The 14,482-nt window shown below is 52.4% G+C and overlaps 1 protein-coding gene across 3 annotated transcripts in view; it reads left to right on the top strand.

The window, feature by feature from the left end:
• Positions 1–3,491: 3,491 nt before the first annotated feature.
• The window catches only part of SH3BP4 (SH3 domain binding protein 4), a 95,329-nt gene continuing 84,338 nt past the window's right edge, over positions 3,492–14,482 (top strand). For 2 of the 3 annotated variants that reach the window (XM_060106571.1, XM_060106572.1), the window contains exon 1: positions 3,497–3,852. The gene's annotated coding sequence lies outside the window, so the exon portion shown is untranslated. Of the gene's footprint in view, positions 3,853–14,482 lie in introns of all 3 variants that reach the window. The other variant, XM_060106574.1, reaches the window with a different exon arrangement.

Raw genomic sequence — 14,482 nt, 5'->3', positions numbered from 1 at the left:
GGTCAGCTCCTTGGGAACTAAGGTGGCTTGCAAAACGGTACGTCTACGTACCGCTGATATAAAACCAGGAATGAAAGAATAACTTGTAAGTATGTGTGTGTATACATGATAACAATAGATTATATTTATAAATGCTGTATGCTCTATGCTGAGCAATTTGCACAAAATATTTCATTTAATCCTTGCAAGTACTGTGCCCATCTCAAGATGAGAAAACACCCAGCCATTAAGTGGTGGGGCTGGCATTCGACCCTGGGCAGTTTGATTTCAGTACTCTATTTATTTGTGCGTGTGTATATTCATATATGTATATGTACACACATCCACATCACACACATGTATCATATATACATACACACCTGCTAACATATATGTAAATGCTTAAGAAAAGTTTCTGGGTGGACACAATAGTCTGTTAACTGTGGGAAAGGGTATGAAATTGGGGGTCGATGCCTACTTGTTACCCTACTCCTCTAATCATTTGAATCCTTTGAAACAAACATGGATTATTTCTGTACTTAAAAAACCAAGTTATCGATTTTGCTGAATGTGTCTCCACTAGATACGCTTACTGAGTCACCGAATGTTAAGTATGGTTCATGTTTTTTTCTTTTCTTTTGCCTTTGGAAGGGCAAGTAGGAAAAACTGGCAGGATGAGAAAGCATAAAGTTAACAGGAGCAGCATCCTGAGACCTCCCTGCCTTCCAGAACACCAAGGACAGAACAACTTACCCCTGGCCATGGGACACTGTCTCTCCGGCTCATTCCTGCCTCAAATCCAAGAGCTTCAGCCGTAAGAGTACAGGAGAATCTGTTCATGTCTTTTTCGCAACTCTCTTTAAACATTCTGACTGCCAGGGCTTTCCTGGTGGCGCAGTGGTTGAGAGTCCGCCTGCCGATGTGGGGGACACGGGTTCGTGCCCCGGTCCGGGAAGATCCCACATGCCGCAGAGCGGCTGGGCCCATGAGCCATAGCCGCTGAGCCTGCATGTCTGGAGCCTGTGCTTTGCAACAGGAGAGGCCACGACAGTGAGAGGTCCGCGTACCACAAAAAACAAAACAAAAAACCCCCCAAAACAAACAAACAAAAAAACATTCTGACTTCCATAAATTCATCCTCTCGAAGGATGCCAGCTGGTTTGAAGATGCTCATGGCACCATGATACCAAGTACTGGGTTGGTACAGCTGTGGACACCATGAGACATGCTCTTTGTCCCTCAAGGTGAACGGAGCAGGCGCTTTGCTTATTTGCACTGTACCTTGCATTTCTACCGCAATTCATTCTTTGTGCATTTTAACACCTCTTCTTCCCTCACTGATCAGTGAACTCAGCTTTTCCCAGACTGGACCTTGACTTTCTTATTTGATTGTTTTTGTGTTTTGCCCTTGCTCCCTTCCTCAGCGTGGCTGCGAGCTTTTCCATGCGTTGGGCCATTTGTGTGCTTCTGGGAATTGTCTTTTCATACCCTTTGTCCATTTTCTACTGGCCTGTCTTGTTCAGTGCTTTACAGGCATTTTTACACAGTAAGGCTATTAGTCATTGGGAAAAGCAGTAATGATAGTAGCTAAAGCATAACGAATGCTACTCTGTGCCGGGCCCTCTGCTACGCACTTTACATGCTCCACTGAATTTTCATTCTCATTTAGGAACCTCAGTCACAGAGATTCAAGCCCAGCAGGCTGGCTCCCACGTTAGTGCTCCAAATGTGTTCTTATACCACTAAGGACATCCTGGGCCCTCACACGCCCTAGACATCCTCCTCCTCTCTGAGGCTTTTCTACCTGTCCTTTCAGGGTGACTGCTTCCTTTTGAAATCTGCAACATATATTTTAGGGCTAACTGTATCCATTTTCAAAAATTCAATTGTCCTAACACATAGATGACACCCAAATCAGAACACCAGTCTCCACCCTTCCAGATCCATGTCTCTATCTTCCTGTGTCTCCTTCTGAAAATTCAACACGGACTTCAAGTTGAGGTGGGAGAAAACCAGATCCTTGAGGTAAAGGGAGGTCTCCAGGGCCAAAGGAGCTGCAAGGGCTTGGGATCCAGAAAATACTGGGTTTAAATGTAGACTCATGCCCCAAGGGATCATGACAGTGCATAGGTCTAAAGTCACCTACAAAACGGGAATAGTAATACTCTTGGCTTTGCTAGGTAATGGTGAGGAATGACTCAAGGAGTGTCTAGCTCTGGCCACGGAACAACAAATGTTAGCGTTTCTCCCGCTAAAGACCTGTGCTTCCTTCTGGTTTCTGCGTTGCAGGGGGCTTCCAGGCCTGCAGTAGGGTAGTTGGTGGTCCCCTAAGTGGTTAGAGCCCAACTTCTGGAGTGGCCTCGGGTCAAATTCTGGTTCTACCAGTTTGTTGCTGTCAAATTAATTCTCCAAGGTTCAGGCTACTCATGCGTGAAATGGACTAAGGAGGGTAGCCAAGTGTGGGATTTCTTGAGGATTAAATGTTCCAGTCCATGGAAAGTGCTTGCCACACAGTAAGTCGTGCGTTCATTCACAGAGCATTTATTGAGTACCTGCTACATGCCAGGCATGTTCTAGGCGCTGGTGACCCAGCGGTGTACCGGCCATTGAAAGTGTAAATGGCTAGACGCTATGTATTCCATTTGCGATCTGCTTAGCAGGAAGTTCTTTGTAATTCTCGATGTGACTGCCTTTTTCTAGTGCTTACTTCTTAAACTTTGCGCTGGTGCGTAGTCTCACACCTGCTTTTTTTCCACGGTCCTAGACAAGTGTGCTGTTAAGAAAGATTTTGAGAATTAGGAGCCACCGTCCGCGGCCTGGTCAACGCCAGCTTGCGGATCCAAACCTCACCCAGGGGTCTCCGCTTGGGGCTCCCAGAGAAGGAGTGGGAGGATGGAGATGCCAGGGGCTTATGAGCGCTGCCAAAATGTCGCGTTGCAACAGCCACTTCTAGATTTGCTCGGTATCAAGGACCACGATCCCGGGGGCGCCCGGCCGCCTGGACCTCGCTCCCTGGCCGCCGCCTAAAGGAGGAAGAGGAGGAGACGCCGAGGCCGGATCCCCGCCAGGGCTCGGGGAGACGCGGCGCCAGACCCAGCCTGCGCGCCCTCCCCCTCCCGGACTCCCCGCGCGCCGCGGCTTGGCCACGCCCCTCCGCCCTCGCCCCGCCCCCGAGGACCCCGCCCCACCCCCGCCTACCGGCCGCCGCGGCTTGCCCCTCCCCCAGCCCCTAGGCGACAAAGGCTCGGCCCCACCCCCTGCTTTTCCACCCCTCCCCCCGCCCTCCCCCCGGCGGCTTCCGATAGGCCCCGCCCCTCCACTATAGCCTCGCCCACTAATTATTCACACCCCGCCCCGCCTTTCGACCGCCTTCTAGACCCCGCCCCCTCTGAGCTTGCCCCGCCCCCTGCTAGTCCACACTCCGCCCCTGCCTCCCGGAGGCCCAGGCTAGGACCCGTCACCTCCTTTTCCAGGTTTTCCTCCCACCCCAGTCTCCCCAGGGGGCTCGGCTCAGACTCTGCCCCCGCCGCCCAAGGCCCAGCGCCGGCGCAGGACCACCCCTCTCCCGCGGCCCCGCCTCCGAACCCCCGCCCCCTGGACCCCGCCCGGGTCGGGAGACCACCCCTGCAGCCGGCTCCCTGGTCCTGGTCTCGCGCGCCCCGCCCCCGCCCCCGCGGCCCCGCCCCGGCGCGGGGACCACCCTCCACCCGCGGAGGCGGGGGCCAAGCGCTCGGGGCACTCTCGGCTGTCCCGGCCCTTCGCCGCTGCCGCCGCCGTGCGGTGGTTCCCGCGGATCCGCGCGCGCCGCCGGCCGGGAGAGCTCTCAGACTGCGAGGAGAGCCGCAGGAACCCGTGGGACGCAATGCGAGCCAGGTAGGCAGGCTGTACCCCGGGCTGTCCCCTGCGGGCCGCTCCAGCCCCGCGCCCAGCCTCTCTCCCGCGGCGCCTGCTGGGGTTCGGCGGGTTTGCACGCCTCGCGGGCGCCGCTCGTTCCCCCGCCGCCTGAGTTTGGGGATCCGGGGTGCCCGGGCGCGGCTAGCGCCGGACGTCTTCGGGAAGCCTCTCGCGCCCCTCGTGCTCCTGGGGGACCCAGTCACCCCGGCGCAGGCGGACGAGCCGGGGTACCGGGCCCGGAGCGGCATTCATGGCCCCCGCGTGCGCCCGGGGATCCCCTCCCCTGGCCCTAGCGCTTCCCGAGGCCGGCCCTGAAGGGTGGCCCGCCTCGGCGACCGGACGCGTCCTCGGGGCGCTCGGCTCGGGGGGCTTGGGCGCTCCGAGGGCTGGAAGGGCCGGGGCTTCCTCTGGCGCGGCCCTGGGGAGGAGGGAAGGGCGCGCGGTCCCGGGTTAAACTTGGTGACAATGCATATTTCAACTTCTTCGGAGACCTTTCATTTTAGGATGGAAATGAAAACCCCGATTTCTGGCTTGGCCGTCCGGGAACCGAGCAGCCGCGAGGTGACAGCGCCGGCGGCGGGCGGGTGGGGACGGCTGGCAGAGACGCACGTTGCTGAGTGGTGTTTCCCGGGAAGCCCGCTCCGCGGTGCGGATTGGTGGTCTGTAGGATCCCAGCCTTGGAGTGCGACGACTCCTAGCCCGGGGCCGGTCGTGCAGCCAGTGGGACCAGGCCGCGCTGGCCCTTCCCCGGGGTGTTGGGCGGCCGGCGGTGCCGCCAGGGGGGCGCAGCGGGACGGCGGCCGGGCTTCCTGCGTGCGGAGAGGCCGGTGGAGCCTCACCGGTCAATGAGATTTAAAAACGGAACGCCGGGCTGGATTTTATCCGTGCTTATTCTTTCCAAGTTAGTGCAGCAGATCGGTACCGTGTGCTTTGTCAGTAGTAAGAAGTTCGCATAACTTTTGTTCCGATCACAAAAGCAATATATTCTCTGGGTAGAAATCAGAAGTATAAACAGTAAAACAAACCATCATTGATCCCACAGTCCCTACCGGCCTCAGTATTTACACTCTTTGATATTCACATTTCACAGGCTCGCCAATCTAATCGATAAGTTTACCAGTGGGGCCTCTCTTGACTAAATGAAAGCAATCCCTTTGTGCGACTCTCCCCTTCCCACCCTTCTAAATGGGTTTGTCTCCCAGCACCAAAGTCTGGGTGTGTTGGCCAGGCTCCCTTCTCAGGCTGAGTCCCCTTTCCAGTGTGTGATGTTCTCCATGCCTTCTGTAGGCTAGAGGTGGAGAGAGAAGCCAGCAGTCAGCTAGACCACTAGCTCAGACTGGATTGGCTGTGGTTTTGGTTCCTTGCCTTGAAAAAATGAAGGTAATGATTCTCAATCTGCTGCTCAGAGCACCATAAAACTTAATGGGTGGTTTGCAAAGCGTTTTGACACCCTTGGGTGGACAGGGGCTGTACTTTGCGGGGCTGGGGGTGTCCCTTGCTTTCGTCATCAAATAAAACATTCTATCTCCTACTTGGCCATCCTGACCAGGAAACGGGCGCCAGGAGTGACTGGTGGGGTCTGGAGAAGGTTCCTGGTTCCCTGCTCAGTACAGTCGGCCCAGGCTAAGCCCCTCAGAAAATTGGGGGCTTGGAAGGAGACAGAACTCCCCAATCCACCTTCCCTGTCTGCTTTCTGCACGTGGGCAGATGTGGAGAGTGTAAGGGGGCTTTGACGTTAAGACGGGACCCAGGATTCACAGGCCTGATGCCCGGCCATCCAGAATGCCGAGGCCTGCTGATCCAAGAGGGAACAGTTAGTTCTGGGAGAAGGGCTCAGGCTGTGAACAACCCTGGCTTCCTAGACATTTGTTTTATGGCTCTCTTGTTTACGAAATGAACAATGACTAGCTCAGATCTGCCGTGCCTGAGGAGCTTCTGTGAGCTTTAATTTTTTTCCTGTTGTCCCAAGCCTCTGGCATCGTGCTTTACAGGGCTTTTTAAACAATTGGGAGAAACTCATATCATTTGTTAACGTCTGATACCGAAAGCGGAGGTGCCACACAGGTTGCCTTTTGTTCCCCTTGCAAAGCAGCCGTGAAGGAAGCTCCTCTTTCTTTAGCAGGTCTCGAGGGCTCCAGTTTGTCACTTGATAGTTTCATTTTTTTTTATTGTCGCTCCCACCAGCACTTTGTTCTGCCCAATGTCTAGTAGCTGACCACAACCCAGACACAGGGGGGACCCAGAAAATGGTCTGAACAAGTTGCTGATAAGTGTCATTCCGGGGCTCATCGGCTCTTAGTACTGTGCCCCGAATTTTCTCCGTGTAGGGAGGAAGGGGGGAGTCTTCCTGGATTTTCTTCTCTGCTGCTGTTTGCTAACTGGATTTCTGGTTACCCAGCAGCCTGGAATTGTTTTCCTGCCGGCTGCTTCAACGGACCTTTTTCTTATTCTAATGGTTCTAGTGTGAGGATAAGATTTGCTAACGTAAATGGGGTTTGCGCCCCGGGTTCTGGGAGGCCACTCCTGAGTTAAAATCCTGGCACTCAGGCCTGTGAAGTGTGGGAGGGTGTGTGCGCTTCCTTCTTCCTGGGGAGGAGGCCAGCTGGCTTCCCTCAGCTTCTTAAGGGGAGCCCTTGGCCCAAACAAGGTTAGGAGTTAACCGCTGTGCTCGGCCCTGGCTGACCTCACCCCATGCTCGGGGCAAACCTCCATGGCTCCGTGTTTGAGGAACCAGCCGTGTGCCTGCCCGATACTCAACTGAGGAGAAGCCGTTGTTCAGCCAGTGGGCCATGCTCCATCCATGTGGGTTTCCCTTAGCTTTGTTATTTTCAAATTCGACACCTGAATTGGGCCACGTTGCAGTTTTTCTTCTGAGAATTGGATTCAGGCCCCTGGGATATTTCCTAAGGCCCCGGAGATGGGCACTAGGACTTCTTTGCCCTGAGGTCACTGCGTGATAACCAGGAACTGGGAAGGGTCACCGAGCAGCTAAGTAGACTTCACTGAGACTGCGTGGCCCGGAGGGGAGCCCGGGGGCCATCCAGTGTTGCACTCAGCTTCCAGCGAGCTGGGTCTCCCGCCTCCACAGCTGTTTGCGCAATAGAAGCCCCATGTTCTCCCATCACACCCTGGAGAGTAACAAAAAAAGCAGTTCAGCCAGCCCTCACACACAAGGGAACCATCCAGCTACTTACTCAGGGTCTTCCGGGGAGCCCAAGCCTGCTTCTCCGTGGGCCCTGAGGGCATCGTGTGTTATTGGACTGCATGTCTGATGCTATGAGGATTAGCGTCTCAGGGGAAAGGATGTCGCGGTGTTCAGCCTTTAGAAGGCAAGAGAATGCCGAAGGTATTTTAGAAGCAGGGTGTGTGATGTGTTTCTAGGAAGGGTGAAATTCCTTATCGTGCCTCACTGCTTCCCATCCACCAGGTGTAGAAAATAACTTCCCAAACCTTCAGTAAGAAAATATGGACTTGTGGGAATAGAATGGTGTCCTGAGTTCAACTAATTTAAGTCGAGATTCGGGGTGTTTTTTAATGGGCATCGCTTGCTGAGGGTTTGTGACAGACCAGGTCTGGTGTGCACACTTTTTTTTTTTTTTTTTTTTTTTTTTTTTTTGCGGTACGCGGGCCTCTCACTGTTGTGGCCTCTCCCGTTGTGGAGCACAGGCTCTGGACGCGCAGGCTCAGCGGCCATGGCTCACGGGCCCAGCCGCTCCGCAGCATGTGGGATCCTCCCGGACCGGGGCACGAACCCGTGTCCCCTGCATCAGCAGGCGGCCTCTCAACCACTGCGTCACCAGGGAAGCCCCGGTGTGCACACTATTATCCTTGCAAAAACAACAAGGGGTTCCATTTTACAGGGAAGCTAGAATTGAAATAGTTGCTCCAATCTGCTCGTCCCAGTAAGTGCTTGATTTGAATCTAGACCTGCCTGGACCCAGAGCTCTTCATCACAGCTCCCAGTGTGCCAGAACGAAAGAAACAGGTCACAACTTCGGGAGCATGAAGACACAGGCATGGAGATAGCAGAGTGCCTGCCTCCCTTACACAATGACCAAAAAAAGGTGATGAAATCTTTAAAACCCTAGGAATCTTCATTGTCTAAATGGAAAGCAACCCGTTTGCACCTTTGCTGCCCGGGAGCCGTGCCCTTGCGCCCGGTTTGCAAGATAAAGTTTGATGTATTTGGAAGATAGCGATTTTGGAGGTGGGACAACTCAGAATCTGCTCTGAAGTTTGTCCTTGTACCATGAAAAGAGGGTATTCTGGGCAGATGAGGTCACTAGAATAAGATTAAGATTATGGGAAGGCTGTTAAGTAAATGTAAGATAAGGGTCCACCTTCCACTTTACAATCAAATAAAGGATATACTAATGAGATTATTTCTATCTGCTCCATCAAAGCTGGGTCTTCGGGGGAACTCTCAGAGCTGATGCCTGGTAGCCCAACTCTTCTGAACAAATTGAAAAGAATCCTTTCCGTGAAAGGATTTTTGTGGTTCCATATTCTTACTAAATCTCCCTCTCATCTCTCTCCCCTTCCCTGTTCTCCCAGTCTGCTTCACTGAGGAAAACCCTGCCCTATTCTTATGAAACAGGGAAGCCTCCTAAGCTCTGTAGGCCTGGAAGGAATTCACATGTTCCCTTTCCTGGCTTTTTCCATGTTGCAGGTCCCTGAGCCCTAAGTGTGCTGGTCAACCTGCTCCCAGGAAAAAAAACAAAGCATCTTGACGGTAGCATCTGTCAACTGCCCTGGTGTAAATCCTCCCACCATGAAATCATGGCTGATTTCAAGCTCCCAGTTGGGTTTGGCAATATTACTAAGTATTTGACAATCTGTGTAGCCAGTTAGAGTGGGCTGCAGCTTGCCTTTCATTGCACTGAGCTCACCAGCACAGCCCCCCTTGTAGAATGGATGAAATGGTTGCCTGGCTTCTGCTTGGACCGCGGCTGCCCAGGAGCTGTATGTACGGAGAGGATTTGGATGTCATTGAGTAGCTAGTTTGGCCAGCAAGAGTAGAGTGCTTCAAAACTCAGACTCCACGTTAAAGTCACCTGGGGGATTTTAAAAGCTGCCCAGTGGAATCGGCTTTCTGTGTGTATCCAGGGTTGAACTCCACTGATGTAGGGAATTTGTGTAAGAAGAAAATTAGAGGGCTTCCCTGGTGGCACAGTGGTTGAGAGTCCGCCTGCCGATGCAGGGGACATGGGTTCATGCCCCGGTCTGGGAAGATACCACATGCCGCGGAGTGGCTGGGCCCGTGAGCCATGGCCGCTGAGCCTGCGCGTCCGGAGCCTGTGCTCTGCAATGGGAGAGGCCACAACAGTGAGAGGCCTGCGTACAGCAAAAAAAGAAAAAGAAAATTAGAGGTGTGGTTTGGGATTAGGCATGGTAGACCCGGTATTTGAGGCCAAGGAGTTGAACGTTTTCCGTGTGGGGTGAGGGAAGGTTTGCCAGCAGAAGCCTCGGAGCGGAGGAAGGGCCCACATGTTCCCAGTTGCCAGTCGCCAGTCTGACTCCAGTGGCCCTCCATGGTGGCAGACGACATTGTTTTGCCTTGGTTGCTTCTGCTGGTCTGGAACGGAGATGGGTCTTCGTGGAGGAAGGGGTCAGGATGAAGTGAGAGATCGCTCCTTGGGGAGACGGCTCCTTGGGTGGGTTTGGTGAGCTGACCTCGGATGTTGCAGCAGAGAGCCGGCGTCTAGAGGAGCCTCCCAAGACCATCCAAGTGAAGAAAGGAGGAGCTCAATGGCTGAGGGCTCTTTAAGAGTCTGAGCTTGGTTGCTCACGTAAGCTGATCACTTTTTCTCTGTCATAATTAGCAGTCCAATTATTTAAAATGTAAGAGCTTCCTTGAGAGGCAGCAAGCACGTGGGAAGGGGAGTGTCACTGAACTTCTGAGCCAGGCTTGTGAGCAGGAAGGGGCCAGCCAGGCCCTCAGGTGCAGACTTAAGGAGGCCTCACCCTTGGGTTGTACACTCGCAGGGTCTGCCCTGCTGGTCAGGGGTCACCCGTGTGAGAGAGGGCTGGCTCGGGCCTCACTTCCTTAGAGTCGAACCCGTGATCGTGGAAGAGCTCACTGCAGCCTTGAGTGTGGAGTGGGCCTGGGAGCATGCTTCTCAGTCACCCCCTGAAGATGGGGCGGGAAGGCCAAGGGGGCGGAGGACAGAAGCAGCTGGAGGTGGGAGAATGTGTACCGTTTGTCCCTGAAGCCGAGGAGAAGGTTGGGGTGTGGAGGAAGGGGATTGGGAGCCCCGTGCAAACAGGACAGTTCTGGGTTATGAATCATCAGAGAAGTAACACCCGGAAGTCTAGGGGCCACTGGGTTTGGCTTGTTAGAACCATGTGACTGTGGTAGTGGGGAAGCTTCTAGAAAACCAAGGACAAGGGGCATAGGCCGCGGAGTTAGTGGTAAAAGAAAAAGGACTGTCTTTTGAGGATATCAAGGCAGGAAGGACCCAGAGTGGTGTCAGAGGGCCTGGGATGCTCCGGGCTGCGGAGGCCTGGTTGAGGGCTGACGGGGTGTTAGGACCAGCACGAGCAATGGAGGGTCCAGTGAGGGGGTGTGAGCGGCCCCGTGGGCTGTGAGGGAAGGAGGTGGGTGTGAGCGGTTGTCATCAGGAGGAACTGGTTAGAAGGCTCCCTCGCCCCCATGCCTTTTCACCAGCCTTTTCTGGGGGTTGGCTGGGGGCCTCATTTGCCCCTAAGTCCCAGCTCCCTGAGGCTGCTCATGGAAGCCTTTCCTGACTGCCCAGGCCAGGAGCTGACCACTGCTTCCTCACCTGTCCCTTGTCCCCCTGGGCGGGGCTCTGCTAGGCAATGGGGCTGCATCGTTATCTCTGCATCCTCGCAGCACAGACAGCACATTCCGGGAACGAAGAGGGACCAGCCAGGATGAAGACCGAGGGCGGCGCCTTACCCAGTAACCGCACAGCAGCAATGCTGAGAGCCCTCTTAGACCTCTTCACAGCTAAGAATTGCGCTAGAGGATAGAAGTAATTTCTATGAATAATGATCCGCTGACTTGTAAACGCTGTCCAGTGGCCCCCTCGCACCTCTGCCCTTTACCGTTTCATTGAGTCCGGCTTCCCACCTTTGTTTACCCGTTCATGCTGTTGCCCTTTTGGAAAGGATTTTAATTTTTATAGCTTTCGGATACAGAGAAATACAGCTCTTCCTCAACTTAGGATGGGGTCGTGTCCCGATAAATCCATCGTACGCTGAAAATATCGTCAGTTGAAAGTGCATTTAATTACACCTAAACTACCCAACACCATAGTTTAGCCTTCTCTAACTTAAACCTTCTCCAAACGCTTAGAGTAGCCGACAGTTGGGCAGAATCATCGAACACAAAGCCTGTTGAGTCATCGAGTTTTGAATATCTCATGTCATTGATTGAATATTGTACTGAAAGTGAAAAACAGAATGATTGTCTGGGTGCAGAATAGTTTTCAGTGTGTCCGTTCCTGGCCCTGGTGGTCACTCCCTGCCCTGCGCAGCATCATGGGAAAGCATCAAACCCACATACGCTAGCTCCAGAAAAGAGCAAAATTCAAAATTAGAAGTACTATTTCTACTGAATGCCTATTGCTTTCACACCCTCGTAAAGTCAAGAGATGTAAGTCAGGGACCATCTGTAAATGGAATATCTGAAAAATGCAGGTACCTTTAAGCATTTTAAAATTACCCTAAGGGGGCTTCCCTGGTGGCGCAGTGGTTGAGAGTCCGCCTGCCGATGCAGGGGACACGGGTTCGTGCCCTGGTCTGGGAAGATCCCACATGCCGCGGAGCGGCTGGGCGCGTGAGCCATGGCCGCTGAGCCTGCGCGTCCGGAGCCTGTGCTCCGCAACGGGAGAGGCCACAACAGTGAGCGGCCCAGGTACCGCAAAAAAAAAAAAAAAAAAAAAAAAAAAAAAAAAAAAATTACCCTAAGAATCATCGTTTTGACAAGTGGTGTCAAATATTCGTATATGTCCCTTACAGAAGTAGAAAATGAAGGTCCGTGTTTGAATTTAACTGGGAATAATGGTTGGAGCTGGTGTACTGATAGCACATACAAGTAATTCATGGAAAGGGCTGGGCCAGGGCCTGTGATCCAGGGCCACTCGGCAGCCTGAGGTGGCGGGAGTGATGGTGTAAAAGCCGTCGCCTACTGTGGTCTGGTCTCACTTTTCCTCCCCATGATCCCGTCCCAGATATCCTCTTGCAGAAGTTGTGGGGTTTTCCCCCTTGTGACTTCAGAAATCAGTGTTTACGACATTTTTAGGACAGCTCTTTTCTGGTTTTGTGCCGGTTGGCAGCCATTTGGCTGTTTCACTTTTATGTGCTGGATTAGGAAACCAAAATTTCAAATTTTGGTCACATTTCAGGCCCATGTTGGAGTCTTCTGTAAATGGCTCTTTCTTTTCCGTCAACCAAATATGAAGTAACATGATTTGCACAACTGAAATTCATTATAGGTGATTCAAGAATTAAGTGACTAACCATCCATCGTGTTCTTCTAAGCGCAGTTTTTTGTACCCAAGGCATTGTCAGGGAACAGAAATAGCTGAAATAAGTTTTCACGGACTGGAAGGTGACAAGCGAGGAGAGGGCTGGAGTCAGCAAGTGGCACCCCAGTCCGAGACCTGGGATCCAGAATGGCCCTGGCTGGTAGGCTGGGGGGACCAGCAGCCAGTGGCTGGAGGCCTCTGTGCCTCTTTGCAAGAAGGCCTTACCTGCCCTAGCTACCTTGGGGGGTGGGGGAGGGAGGTGAAGCATCTTGTGTTTAACATATGTCCTTTCTAGATATATGAATTGTTATGGGAAGAGGGAAAGAGTTTGCTGTGATTTTTCATTCTTTTCTTTAAAAAACCCTGTCTGCTTAAGTCCCCCCGCAACCCTCCCGCAGCTACTCAAGTAATCGTATGTTCATCTTAGAAACCTTAGAAAATGCAAAAGGAGAAAAAAGTTTCATCAGTGGAACTCTGCCACTCATGGTAACTGCTCTGGGCATTTTTGTGTCTTTCAGGTATTTTCACATGTAAATCTAGACTCTTCGAAACAAAACAGGATGGTGGAGTGGGAACTTGTTTTTAGTTCACTAGATACCTGATGTGTAGTAATCCTTCAATCAGTCATTCATTGTTGAATGAACATTATGCTTTTTATTGAAAATTGTTGACATATCTCCAGATCAATAAGGACAGGTTTGCATCCTGTACTTTGCGTCGCATTTGTTTGGGGATGCACCCTCTTTAACAAGTCTGCATTCATGGACAGTTTCTAGTGACTTTGAAATTATAAACAGCACTGCAGTGAACATCTTTCAGTACATGTAAGTGTCTTCTTCCAATGAGTTTTATTCTTCTATCCTTAAAATGTATAAAAAACTTTTAACTATATTAATGGTTGAGTGAACCGTATAATTGCTGCTCAGAAAAGCATGTCCAAAGGTAGTGATATTCAGGAAAGTTCCATCAGTGGAAGGTATTAAGTACTTTGAATAAGACTTGGTGAACTTTGAGACCAGTCTTAGCCTTGCTGGGACTCCTTTGGGGGGAATTGATTTCTGATCATCAAGAGTGCTAAGGTGGTCCAGTGGTTAAGACTCTGCACTTCCAATGCAGAGGGGCCAGGTTCGATCCCTGGTCAGGTAACTAGATCCCACACACGGGCCACAACTAAGAGTTTGCATGCCACAACAAAGGAGCCCTCAAGCTGCGACTAAGGAGCCCTCGAGCCGCAACTAAGACCCAGCGTCACCAACTTAAAAAAAAAAAAAAAAAAGAGTGCTAATGTTCTCTGCATTGTGAGCTTTGTGGGCAGGGGTTGGAAGTGCACATCTCAATTTTAGGGAGAGCACATACATGCCAGTTTCAGAAACGGTAACATATGGGGGAAACCGAGTGTCCTAAAACCTAGGAGATGTCTCTGGTGGACGTCTTCAGGGCTCCCTCCTTCCCAGAAGGGGACGAGTCTGATTTCCATGCATTCAGCTTCAACAACTGTCACTTCAAGCTCCCCAGGGTCCTGTCACTATGGGCGTTGAGTGATTCGTGGAGCTGCGTCCCTTGATGAGCTGCAGTTTGATCTGGCACACAGTGATGACACAGACTTCATTTTTGAGACCTTTGGGTTCAGTAAGAGGAGAAAGTACTTAATACCTTCCACTGATGGTGAGGCTGTAATTTTGATCTCTAGCTGTGGTCTGGTGTCACAGGACTTCTTCATTCTGGCAGGAGAGGGAAGCTGAGTTATGGGCGGAATATTTGTTGGCCTGTGTCCTGAGTGTGGTTTTGCAGGGGGCCTGGCTGCCTCCTCTGTCTTGGCTCCAAGGTATCCGTGAGTCATTGTCGACTAGTGTTAGATGAGGTGGCACTTTTCGGGCTGTCCTTTCATGCTGGCTGTTTGTTCTGGGCGCCAGGTCCACCTCATGGAGTTTTGGGGGGCTTGAGAGCCGGGCCCTCTTGTAACTCTCTGGGACGTTGCCCTAGCCCCTCCCCGCCCCCTTGTTAGCTCGTGTTTGACTTGAACTCATTCATTCCCTCCCTCACTCCGAATCCAGTGTGTGCCAGATGGGGGGTTGGGGATTGGGGGGATGGAGAGACCACCAGGGACAGCCTCTGTG

The sequence above is a fragment of the Mesoplodon densirostris genome, chromosome 8 (assembly GCF_025265405.1).
Source record: "Mesoplodon densirostris isolate mMesDen1 chromosome 8, mMesDen1 primary haplotype, whole genome shotgun sequence".
In the NCBI taxonomy this organism is placed as follows: Eukaryota; Metazoa; Chordata; class Mammalia; order Artiodactyla; family Ziphiidae; genus Mesoplodon; species Mesoplodon densirostris.
Note: the sequence above shows the minus strand (reverse complement) of the source record. Positions and strands in the feature narration are given on the sequence as shown.